The sequence below is a fragment of the Myotis daubentonii genome, chromosome 2 (assembly GCF_963259705.1).
Source record: "Myotis daubentonii chromosome 2, mMyoDau2.1, whole genome shotgun sequence".
NCBI lineage: Eukaryota > Metazoa > Chordata > Mammalia > Chiroptera > Vespertilionidae > Myotis > Myotis daubentonii.
The window spans coordinates 113,020,307-113,032,583 of record NC_081841.1 but is presented as its reverse complement, the minus strand read 5'-3'; the positions used below and the strand labels follow the sequence as shown (position 1 = coordinate 113,032,583).

General features: G+C 44.9%; 1 protein-coding gene across 25 annotated transcripts in view; it reads left to right on the top strand.

Annotated features, from left to right (window-relative positions):
- Nucleotides 1-874: 874 nt before the first annotated feature.
- The window catches only part of MICAL3 (microtubule associated monooxygenase, calponin and LIM domain containing 3), a 279,395-nt gene continuing 267,992 nt past the window's right edge, over nt 875-12,277 (top strand). For 22 of the 25 annotated variants that reach the window (XM_059684295.1, XM_059684298.1, XM_059684293.1 and 19 more), the window contains exon 1: nt 875-1,014. The gene's annotated coding sequence lies outside the window, so the exon portion shown is untranslated. Of the gene's footprint in view, nt 1,015-1,244; nt 1,382-12,277 lie in introns of those variants that run through there. The other 3 variants (XM_059684274.1, XM_059684275.1, XM_059684276.1) reach the window with 3 other exon arrangements.

Sequence of the window (12,277 nt, the reverse complement as noted above, 5' to 3'; positions counted from 1 at the left end):
TTAATTTGTCTTTACAAAAGATGTAGTTGATATTGTCTTTGTAAAGGATTTGGTGTCAGAAAGTCTACCAACTTCCAGCCAAAGTTCTTTAGGATGGTGGAGCATGCACCAAATCGAAGAATATTCAAGAGTAAATATTGTCAATCCCATACAAAGGATCATAGGATCACAAAATATGAGGACCATCAGGGATTAATTCTTGCTTAATGTCCTCATTGTATTAGATGAGGAAACTGCGGCTGAGAGAATGGAGTAACCCATCCAAAGTCACACACTTATATCTGGTTCAGTTCTGTCCACATTTTCTTTTAGCTCTCTAACCCCAACATTTGAGGATTTCCCTAATTTCTTTGTTTCCCATCTGGATAGGAACAGGCAGAACATTCTAGTTTTGCTGTGGCGGGTACTGAGAGCAACAAACGAGTCCCCTTTAAGCGCACCCTCTCTTTTTCTCCTCTGGCAGCCCACCGCGTTTTTCCATTGGCCATTATTTGTGTCTCCTCGTTCCTTTCCAAGATTCCCAACCAATCCACTGCTCCCTCTGTCGCCAAGGCCAGGCTTTGAGGAATGTACCATGTGAACCGTGAGGGGGGGAGTAGAGGAGGGGAATTGCGAGGCAACAGCTTATTTCTTTATCTTTTGCCTGTAACCGTGAGATTCTGGCACTGTTGGAGTCTGTAGGTAGCAACAGCGTCCCGGAGGTTGGGAGCTACGTGGCACTTGCCGAGGTGCACTTAGATCTGTCACCCCCCAAAGCCGGGGTCCTGTGGTCGCGCTGGAGGGCTGCAGCCCTTGCCCTTCCATGTGCCCTCCCAGCCGGCAGCGTCGCAGCTGCCTGGGCTGTCCGCTCCGTGCAGTGGTTCGCGCTGGATGCTGTTGAGCTGCTGGGTTGTGGCCAGGGCCGGCCAGGGGTCGCCGGCGCCAGGTGAACACAGCAGCATGAGGCGGAGGTGAGGACCGGGCTGCACCCCGAGCTCGGGGTTTCCGCGGACGACGGCTGGCGGCCTGGAGCAGGTGATCACAACTACCCGACTTGTGCCCGAAGCGTTGCCGCCCTGGCTGTTCGAGGGCGCGGGGGCCGCCGTGTGCCTGGCGCCTCCTTCTGGCGGACTTTCCAAGCCCTTTTCCGGCGGGGCCCGGTCTCCGGGCCCCTGGAATTGGGTGCGGCGCAGGCGTGCGGGCCCCGAGTCCCAGGGAGGTTTCAGCGCTTTGTGGAAGCGGGAGCGGGACTTGGGTGGAGGCTCTGGAAGGCATTTGGTGCAGGCTCTGGAAGCTGGGGGTGAGTGGGGCCTGCCCGCTGCCGGACCGCCGGCCTTCCCCGGAGCTGGGGACCCGACCCTCTTCAGTCGCCTGTGGCCGGGCGGATCGTCGGCCTCCACGGGTAGGTCCTGTCCTGAGAGCCTTAGTCTGCAGGCCTGGCGGGGGCTGAGTAGGCTCTTGAGGTCTGTGTGGCAGATGGCCAGGAAAGGACCCTCAAGTTCTTTTTCCTTTATTTTCTCGGACAGGGTGAGATGATGGCAGCCACATGCATCACTTATCTATGAGCCTCCCCCTCCCGCTTCCCTAACTGCCTCACCAGACCTCGCTGTTGGAGGTCTGCGTGGCACATTGGAAATTCCTACTTTACAAATCATCTCAAGGAGTCCTGTACCCAGATCAGAGGCTCACCGGGTGTTAGCAGGAAGCAGACGCTGTGGCAGCCTGAGCTGTGGGGTTCTGGGAGGATGGTAAGCTAGTCATCGCAGTTTGTTGGGCCCTCAGGCAAGACCTCTTACCTCATCCCGTCCAGGGACATGGACTGGCCTTAATATCTTGGCAGATTTTTCTCCACAGTCATAATTCAGGGAAAGCGTTTCCACCGAATACAAACCACATTTATGTTCTTTTAATGTTGGTATTTAACGCAGAAGTTAATTATGGTTTACATGAAATGCATTAATGCAGAGGAATGGAGGTAAATTGTAAATAGTGTTTTTTTTTAAGGCTTATCACTTTTTTACTTTTTTACTGGGATGTGGATAAAGAGAATGGCATTTAAACATCAGAACACCAATGTGCATTTGGTCCCATCTGACAGTTTTCGACATAGACAATCATTTAGGATGACAGCTTGTAACCTAGGAGTGAGAATGAGTTGGGTTTTATAGTGAGAAAGACTTCGTACTTGGAATTGTTGCTGCCAGCAGGAAGGCTTTGCTCTCTCATTACCTGTCCACACATATGCCAGTTCATTGTTGTGGTTGCCTTCCCCTGTGAGCACATCTGTAAAAGGCCTTTAAGAGAATCTTATGAATTCCATATTTGTCAGATGTGCTTGAGTCAGAAATCTCGCTCAGGTTGTTTTAGCCCTACATTGAATTCTTGTGCTGCTTCAGGCTTAAAAATTTTTTAAACTTTTAAAATTGTACATTAAATAGCATGAGTTAATTCCAGAATTTTAGGGAAAACAGTTTGGGAGTTCCTCTTGCAAAGGATCTTTAGGAACTTGAACTTGGTTCCTAGCCAAGACTCTTTGTGTTCATAACACTAACCATTGAAATGTCTAGGACTTGATTGCCAGATTGTGAGTCCCCTCACACCCATCTTCCTGGTATGGTTCCCTGGTGATGGCTGTTTGTGGTGTTTCTAAGTGTGGGAGAGAAAATAGACTCTAGAGTACATAGTAGATATTTAATAAATGTAAATAATCTTTTTTCTCTCAGGACATTTGTGGGTGATGAAATTGGATGCAGTTTGATTGCATGCTCCCCTCTTAAGTTAGGAAGATTAGCCCCTGTCAGTCTTCTTCCCACCCCAACCTCTAGCTCTCACTTTAAAATTTTTATGTTAGGTTAAAAATGAAACTCAAACCTCTGGACCTAGAAATGAAAATCAAACAAGGAAAAATTGAGCACTTCCTCCTGGCTTGTGTTGCATTTTTTCAGAAAGGATGGTACACACTTAAGGACAACTCTGTGGGTCTGTTGAGTAGCTTGTGGATGAGGATTTTGGTTGTTGCTTTGACAAGTCCAAGTGGAATCATAAACCTTTCCTAATTTCTGGCACTGGCATCAGAGCTGGCCCGGATGGGAGAAGCCTGACTGGCAAGTAAGGCAGTCTTAAGTTTGATGGGCTCTGCCTCTGACCTGGGCTTTGTGAAGAGCAGCTGTTTACCTTCTGCTGCTTCTAGCAGGCTCCATGTGAACAGATTAAAGGCTATCAAGGCTGGCCAGAGTGGCTCAGTGGTTGAGAGTTGACCTATGTTAAATTCTGTCAGGGCATATGCCTGGGTTGTGGGCTCGATCCCCAGTGTGGGGTGTGCAGGAGGCAGCTGATCAATGATTCCCTCTCATCATTGATGTTACTATCTCTCCCTCTCCCTTCTCTGAAATAAAAAATATATATATATATTTTAAAGGTTATCAAAATGTTCTTAAAGGAGTAAGAAACATTACTGGCTTATTTATGTCATATTATTGGGCGTTACATTTTACTTATTTATTTATTAAATATATTTTATTGATTTTTTTACAGAGAGGAAGGGAGAGGGATAGAGAGTTAGAAACATTGATGAGAGAGAAACATCAATCAGCTGCCTCCTGCACAACCCCTACTGGGGATGTGCCCGCAACCAAGGTATATGCCCTGACTGGAATCGAACCTGGGACCCTTCAGTCTGCAGGCCGATGCTCCATCCACTGAGCAAAACTGGCTAGGGCAAGGCGTTAGCAACACTAATAAAAGAGAAAAATGGTAATTGGCGTACGAGCTACCCTTTTCATTGGCTAATCAGGGCTATATGCAAATTAACTGCCAACTAAGATTGGCAGTTAACTGACAACAAGATGGCGGTTAATTTGCATATGTAGGCACAATGCAGGGAGGCGAAAGGGAAAGCAGGAAGAAGCCCCCTGCCACTGAAAGTGATCGGAAACCCAGGGGGGAGCTAAGAGCTGGGGGGCAGGGCAAAGGCGGCCCTGGGGCCGCCTTTGCCCTGCCCCCCAGCCATGATCGGAGAATCAGGTGCCTTTTCCGCCCTGGCCAGTGATAGCAGGAAGTAGGGGTGGAGCCAGCGATGGGAGCTGGGCACGGTGGAAGCTGGCAGTCCCGGGAGCTAGGGGTCCCTTGCCTGGGCCTAAAGCGGAGACCACGATCGTGGGGCCGCTGCAGCTGCGGGTCCCCGCTGCCCGGGCCGGACACCTAGGCCAGAGGAGTCAGGCCTGGGCAAGGGGCCGATCCTGCGATTGGAGGGTGATGGGGGTCAATGCCTGAGGGCTCCCAGTATGTGAGAGGGGGCAGGCTGGGCTGAGGGACACTCCCCCCCGCCCCACACCCAGTGCACGAATTTCGTGCACCGAGCCCCTAGTATTTTAATAATAATCATGCTCTGAATTTACTTACTGCTTTTCCTTTGAAGAAGTTAAAGCTTTTTCAAAACAAGTTATCTCATTGATTCTTACTTTTGTGAGGTCATCAAAGTTTAGTACAGTATATTATACCCTTTTTATAGGTGAAGAAATGGAGGTAACATGATTTACTATGCCTTTGCTTGGTGTGGGTTTCTGGTTCCCAAGACCTAGAACCTGTTATTGCCCTAGCTCAGCTACTTTATGGATGATTTTTATTTCATGTATTTAGTTTTTTAACCAAACTAGTCTGGGATCTTAACCACTGATTGCAACAGAATCTTTTACCCAGTTTGATCATGACTGATCACTCATTTATTTCCCTGTGAAAAAGAAAAAGGGAAGATTCTAACTAGTGACATGGACATCTTTAGTTTGTTTTCAAAATAGGTAGGTTTGTCTCAAAAGCAGACATACAGAGGTAGGGGGAAAATCAATCTGCCTTTTAGCATTATAAATACCATTTAGATAAATGGTTCCTATGGACAATTATATAGTAACTAGAGGCCCGATGCACAAAGATTTGTGCAAGAATGGGCCTTCCTTCTCCTGGGGCCGACACTGCCTTTGCTCCGGCCAGAGCCGCCTTTCTGCCTTCCCACGCTGCCCAGAGGCCTGGAGCAGCTGAGGCAGTGCAGAAGGCCTGTGTCCCGCCCCGCCCCTGGCCGCTTGGCTCCTGCGTATGCAAATTAAGCGCCATATTTATTGGGTTGATTTGCATACTCACTCCTGATTGGCTGGTGGGTGTGAAGGTACAGTTAATTTGCGTCTTTCTCTTTTATTAGAGTAGTAACTGTCACTTACTGAGTTTTATTGTGGACTAGACACTGTGCCAAGTGCTTTGTATACACACATCATTTCTAGTCTTCAGGTAGGTCTAATCACTTCTATTTTACAATAGAACTATTCCAGAGAGTAACAGGTCCATAAACCCAGTAAGTTGCAGAGGCTAGATGACTCCAAGTCCTGTGTGTTTAATTACCTTGCTAAAAAGGTGAAGTGCAAAGGGAGTGAAAGGAAGAGGAAATGGAGAAGAAAAAGTATGGGATGGGAAAGAAATTTGTGAGATGGCAACTTGAATCAGGCTCCAGGATTTACTGTATATGGTGTGCCCAGCCTTAGTGGGCAGAGTGGGCACAAAGAAGCTATGGGCTTCAAACACCCTTAGGGAGCCAGGAAATATAAGAACTTTAGTTTACACACTGGGACTTTCTTTCAGCACATTTAGTGAGCAACTACTATATGTGAGCAAGTGCCAGGTAATATGATGTTCACCTACAAGGGGTCACCACAATTCTACTGGTGGCAGACACAAATACAGAAAACCATAGTGTTGTGATAAGTGACTTAATTGGCCAGGGAGCTCTGAACATGAAGTGGTAAGAAAATTTATACTGCCCTGGCCAATGTGGCTCAGTTGCTTGAGAGTTGTCCCATACACCAAAAGGTCGCTGTTTTGTTTATATTTTTTTACACTTTGTTGTTTTTTGTTTTTTTGTTTTGTTAATCCTTACCCGAGGATATTTTTCCATTGATCTTTTAGAGAGAGTTGAAGAGAGAGGGAAAGACAGAGAGAAACATCGATGTGAGAGAAACACATCGATTGGTTGCCTCCCGCACTTGCCAGGGCCAGGGCCAGGGAGGAGTCTGCAACCGAGGTATGTGCCCTTGACCGGAATCAAACCCAGGACCCTTCAGTCGGAAGGCCGATGCTCTATTCACTGAGCTAAACTGGCTAGGGCAAGGTTGCTGTTTTGATTCCCTGTCAGGGCACATGGCCAGGTTGTGGGTTTGAACGCCAGTCCTGGTGTGTGCTAGAGGCAACTGATCTATGTTTATCTCTCACATTGATGTTTCTCTCCCTTTCTCTTCCTCTCTTTAAAAATATATTTTTTAAAAAGAAGGGGAGAAAAAAAGGAAATGTATACTAATTGGCAAAATAGTTCTTGATTAGGTTTTGTTAATTTTGCACACAAAGATTGAGAATTCCTAGAATTTACCTACCCGCTGTGGCTATTGTTTCTGGAATGTTTGTGTTTTTGTAAATAGAGGATCACTTTAGAGCTCCTCTCTGAGGACCAGCCCTGTACTTTGGTTGCAGGAAAGGCTGGTGCCATCACCCCTTCCTGCAGGCTGCCTTTAAGTCCATCATCACTGTGGATCTGTTGGGCTTGGCAGATTGTCTTTGCAGTCACTACTTAACCTGGAGTCACTGCTCCAGAGGATTGGCAGCCCTTGCTAGAAGAGCCTGCTGTCAGGTTGTTCTCTTTCCCAGGTGTTTCAGCAGGAGTGGGAGTAGTCCTGGGTATGGAGGTGCTTAACTGATGCTTTGGGAATTAGAGGTGACCATGTTATCTCCAAGGCTCTTTTCTCACCCTAGAACCACAATACTGCAGGGACCTTGGAACCTGGTGGCCTTGGAGTGGTGTCTGCCAGGCCTCCCACTCCTCCATCTTCCTTAAGTCCATTCAAATAGAAATTACTTATGTTTTCTAGAAATGAGTTAAGCAACTTCTGACAATTGCTCTGCTATATTAATTGAGTTGTCTCGGTGTGGTAATAACATTTAGACCTTTTTACATGCTGCTAAGGAAAAGTTCTCTCTGTCCATGACAATGACCCCAGAGAAGGGATCATCAGCTTAAAGGTTTCCCTTGCTTTAAAAAAAAAAAACCTGATGTATAGAAATGTGGATTAACTTCCAAAGTACAGTGTGTATCTATACTTCTTGGCTTTAAATTTAATTCTTCACAGTACAAGAATTTTGCAACAGAATTTCTTCTCTAGGAATTTAAAATTTTACTTCTCTAGATACAACTTTTTCAGGTAGTCTGATCTTCCACCATTGGTGGGAATGACTGCCTGTCACTTTTACCTGCCTTGCCCTCTCTGTTGCCCACCACACATGGAACCTTAGAGCCATGGATGTTACTGGGCTCTGCCTTTACAGGCCTCCAGGCCTGTCATCCCGCTTGTTGGCATGGCAGACAGAACCAGATGCTGTCATGGCTGGCTGTCAGAGTGTGTCCTGGCAGCACCCAGCTGGCTAGCCTTTGCTCATATAGTATTAATTGTACAGGAGTCATCTGGAACGTTGCCATCTGTGCTGCTTCACTAGGCTACTTTTGCACTGGCTTTCCTTTCATGCTTGTCTCCAGGCTGTTTTTTGCAGGCTTTTGTGGAATCCAAAGGCTTGGGCATAGGCAATACACAAGAAAACCCAGGGTGGAGTAAAGATTGTTCCCCAGTAGTAAAGGAGGTCAAGGAATTTGGCTAAAATCCTTACTTATATTAAGGATTATATTGAGGTGTATAGGAAAGGTGGGAAGGGAACTAATTTATCAGGAGTCTGTTTTATAAATACACCTTATGATAGGATCTCCTTTAATTCTTTCTTTCTTTCTTTCTTTCTTTCTTTCTTTCTTTCTTTCTTTCTTTCTTTCTTTCTTTCTTTCTTTCTTTCTTTCCTTCCTTCCTTCCTTCCTTCCTTCCTTCCTTCCTTCCTTCCTTCCTTCCTTCCTTCCTTCCTTCTTTCTTTCTTTCTTTCTTTCTTTCTTTCTTTCTTTCTTTCTTTCTTTCTTTCTTTCTTTCTTTCTTTCTTCTTTCTTGTCTTCCTTTCTTTCCTTTCTTTCTTTCCTTTCTTTCTTTATTTCGAGAAACACAGAGAGAAACATCAATTGGTTGCCTCCCCTCAACCCCCGCACATGCCCTGACCAGGAATTGAACCTTTAACCTAGGTATGTGCCCTGACCTGGAATCGAACCTGTAACCTTTTGATGCATGGGATGATGCTCCAACCAACTGAACCACCCAGCCAGAGCAATCTCCTTTAATTCTTACAATAAGTTAAGTAAATGATGATGCATTTAGTTTGGGAAACATGGGGCGCAGTGAGGTTAGATGACTTACCTGAGATCTCTTACCTGATAAACGATGGAACTACATTAGATTAAAAAAAAAAAACCAACCTCCAGCCCTGGCCAGATGGCTCAGTTGATTGGAGCATTGTCCCATACACCAAAAGATTGCAGGTTCAATTCCCAGTTAGGGCACCTACCTAGTTGTGGGTTTGATTTTTCTCTCTCACATTGATGTTTCTCTCTCCTTTCTTCTCTCTGTAAAAATCAATAAAAACATATCCTTGGGTGAGGATTAAAAACAAAACAAAACCCAACATGTCTTGAAGAGCATGAACTCTAGACTTAGACTGTGTATGACTTTGGGTGTGTTCTTTAACCTCCCTGGGCCTCAGTTTCTTCACCGATGCAATGGTCTTAAGCATTTAGAATTCTTCCAAGCATTTGCTAAGTACACAGTGAGCACCCTAGTGTCAGCTAGTACTATTATTGATTCATACTTACAAAACTCGAAGTGGAATATTAAGACTTTGGTTTCCTTTCATCCACAAATAGCCTCCAGGGAGCATGAGTGGGTTTGTGCTTATTAATATGAGTTCCCTCAAGTGTCTCCAGCCTCCAACTCCTGCTCTCTATTTCATTATTCTCTGCCTTATCTCTGGCTCTGCATTATTTTTCTTATTAGCAACTCTTTAGACTTCTTGGGATAATTTGTTCATTAATTTACCATTTCTTAGGCTCCTCTTCCATATGTTGAGCTATACTGGATATTAGGGCAGGGCACAGTTTGTAGAAGTGTATGACGTTATCCCTGTTCATGAACCACTCATTTGGGAAAAGGGGGAGGAAAAACAATGAAATACCAAAATGGGACAGACAGGTGACTTCATTGAGAATTTATTGTATGTGAAGCACTGGTTTAGATGTTTCCATGCACTGTCAACCCTGCAGGTTAGGTGAGGCTGCAACATCCCACTTTACCAGTGATGACCCCAGAGGTCATCTTATCCAAGATCACACAGACTGGAGTGAGAGGAGCCTGGGGTTTGAACCCTAGTCTGCACTGATTGTCATGGACCTGTAGAGACTGTGTCCCTGGTCATTGCTAGGATTATCTAGATGAGATGAAAGGGGTGCTGGGATGAGCAAAGCTTAGGGTTGAGAGTGAGCCTGGTGGGGTTGGGAGAGAGTTCAGTATGTATGGACTGCTGTGCCAGGTTCTGGGAGGTGAGTAAGATGTGTTCCTTGCCCTCTGGAATCTTACTGTAGCTGGGGAGACAGACACACAAATAGATTTTTAGTGTAGAGTGGTAAGAGATGCAATGAGGGTAAGTATAGGGTGCTGTGGAAGCAGAGGAGAGGGAACCAGGAAGTATTCTTGGGAAGTTAAGTTAGCAATGAGCTTAGCAGTTGAAGGCCAGAAGAGTTTTCTAATAGGCAGAGAACAGCATAAACAAAGGCATGGCCTTATGGGCTTTTCTTGTTAGAAGCAAGTTTATTCATCTGATCTTATGGATGCTATGGCACAGTGTGTAGTATAGGCAACAGGGAGTTCATCAGAGGTGTCTAACACTGAGCAACAGTATGAAAGTAGCATTTTATGTTGTTTAATCTCGTGGGGGTGGGAGAGATGACAGTCAAGCAAGACCAACTATGGGAGAAGCCAGCAAACTTTTTACTGTAAAGGGTCAGAAAGTAAATATTTTAGGTTTCAGTGGGCCATATGGTCTCTGATGCCTCAGCTCTCCTATTGTAGTATCAAAGCAGCCAGACAACTGGAAAATGAATGGGTGTGGCCATGTGCCAATGAAGCTTTCATTTATGTCCCCCAAATTTGAATTTCATATAATTCTCACATGTCACCAGTCTTTTTTTTTTTTTAATTTATTTTTGCCTCAGCTGTTTAGAAATGTAAAAGCCATCCTTCACTTACAGGTTGGATTTGGCCCACAGCTCATGGTTTGCCTACTCTGAGCAACTGGTGATGTTCAGGTTTGACATGACCAGCAACTGGAACAAAATGTTGGTGATGGAAATAGAGAGGAAGGGACTTGATGCCAGAGAACTTTGGAGAACACTGATTAGATAGAGGAGATAAGGAGAGGTCAGAGCCCAGATAACACTGAAGTTTCAAGTTTGGTGCCTGCCCAGCCCCATTTTGGTAAACCTGATCTCGTTTTCTATGTACCAAGAATATGACTTGATTCTGGAGAAAAACCCAGAAAATATGACCTGATTTTAGGGAAAAACCCAGAAATAGCTGGTGTCTTAGGTGCTCTCAGATTCTGTCTGCATGGTTAATTGTTCTGATTGTCTCCCTGTGAGTGTCACAATGCCACCCACCTTGCTGCCTTGGCTTCCAGGTGCTTTAGGCAGGAAGTGGCTCCTGCTGTGACTGGGACAGCATGCCCATCTATCTGTCAGGGAATAGGTAAAGTTCCATTTTTGGATAACTCTTAATTTTGATAATATTTCAAATTTACAGAAAAGTTGCAAGAGCAGTACTCAGTGCCCCTTCTAGCTGTTATCTACATTTCTTAATTGCATTTTATTAATAGTTTACATTTTGCCCTGTGTGCTTTATCTTTCTCCCCCCGCCCATATATATGCTATTTTTTGGGGGGGGACCCATTTGAAAGTTGGAGACTTTGTGCCCCTTTAACCCCTATTTACTTCAGTGTAGGTTTATCAAGAATAAGCACATCCTCTTCTATAACCATATTATGGTGATCAACATCAGGTATTTAACATTGATACAGTACTATTATCTAATAGTTGTTTTTGAACCTAGCACCCCTCGATAGCTATTACTCTAAGATTACCTGTCATGTGTGAAAAAATAATGCTACTGCTTCCTTTAACAGCATTATAGACACAGGTAGGTACCTGTTCTGCTCTGGAACTCATACTCCCATCATTTACCTAACTGAGCAGCTGCTTAGTGGGGTGTGGCAGGACCAGCAATTGCCTAAAAAGAGAAGCAGTCTAAGAGCTGAAGGATAACTTGTTATCTTGAGCTTCCAACTGCTAGAGGGCTGGCACTATGTTTTGCTTCACACAGCTCCTGCCATTCCCTGCTGTCTTCATGAAAAAGTTAATCTCTTAAATGGAACAACAGTCACAGTACTCAAGAGCTCAATTTTAGGTACAAACATGTTCTTTCTGGGACCTCCACTGCATCTCAACCTATAGAAAATGATTCTTCTAGGATGGATTTCTTTTCTTCTAGGTTTGATCTGGAAAATAAAATGATATTAGATTGGAGGAATTTATTTTGGAAATAAAATGAGTGGAAAAGGTACCCTACCATTTCTGACTTAGTGCAGAAAGGGGTTTTCTTTTTGCTACTTTAAAAGATTGCAATCAGAAATAGGGCAGCGACTAATGCATATTCTGTAATAATAAGAACATTATTATTCTAAGTAGCTAGAGCTTGCTTACTTCTCTGGGAACTATGGGAAAAGGAGTCTGGAAATTCTGCACATGATGAGAAAGGAGTACAGAGAAGGCTCTCTGTGTAAAGGGGGTGATCACTGCATTAGCTACATTCTCAGTGATGTAACTAAATGTTTGTGCCTTATGCCTGTGTTGATGTGTTTGGTACACTGTGTCACTGTTTGGTTCACTGTGTCAATCATTACTATCTGTGAGCCTGTTCTTATGATCCAGAACATCTGAAGTCCTCACTGTCTTAGGTCTATAAGGTTCTGTGCTGGGCATGAGAGGGGATGGGTGGGCCACAAAGGAGGATAAAGCTGTTATGGCCTCTACATTCCCTGATCTCTCAGTCTAGATAAGAAAACTTTGATTCAGCTGCTGCTGACAGTGAACTCAGGGGAATCACTTAATTGTTCTTTGCCATAGTTTTGCCATTTGTAGAGAGATGTTGGCTGTCAGCTAGTTTAAAGGAACATACTAGAGATATGGGACCCTGGGGTGGGGGCTGGTGTGGGGCTGGGACCCCTTTGCTCATCTCAGGCAAGCTACCAGTGACAATCTCCCTCCCAATGAAAACAATGGTACATGTGGGTGTCA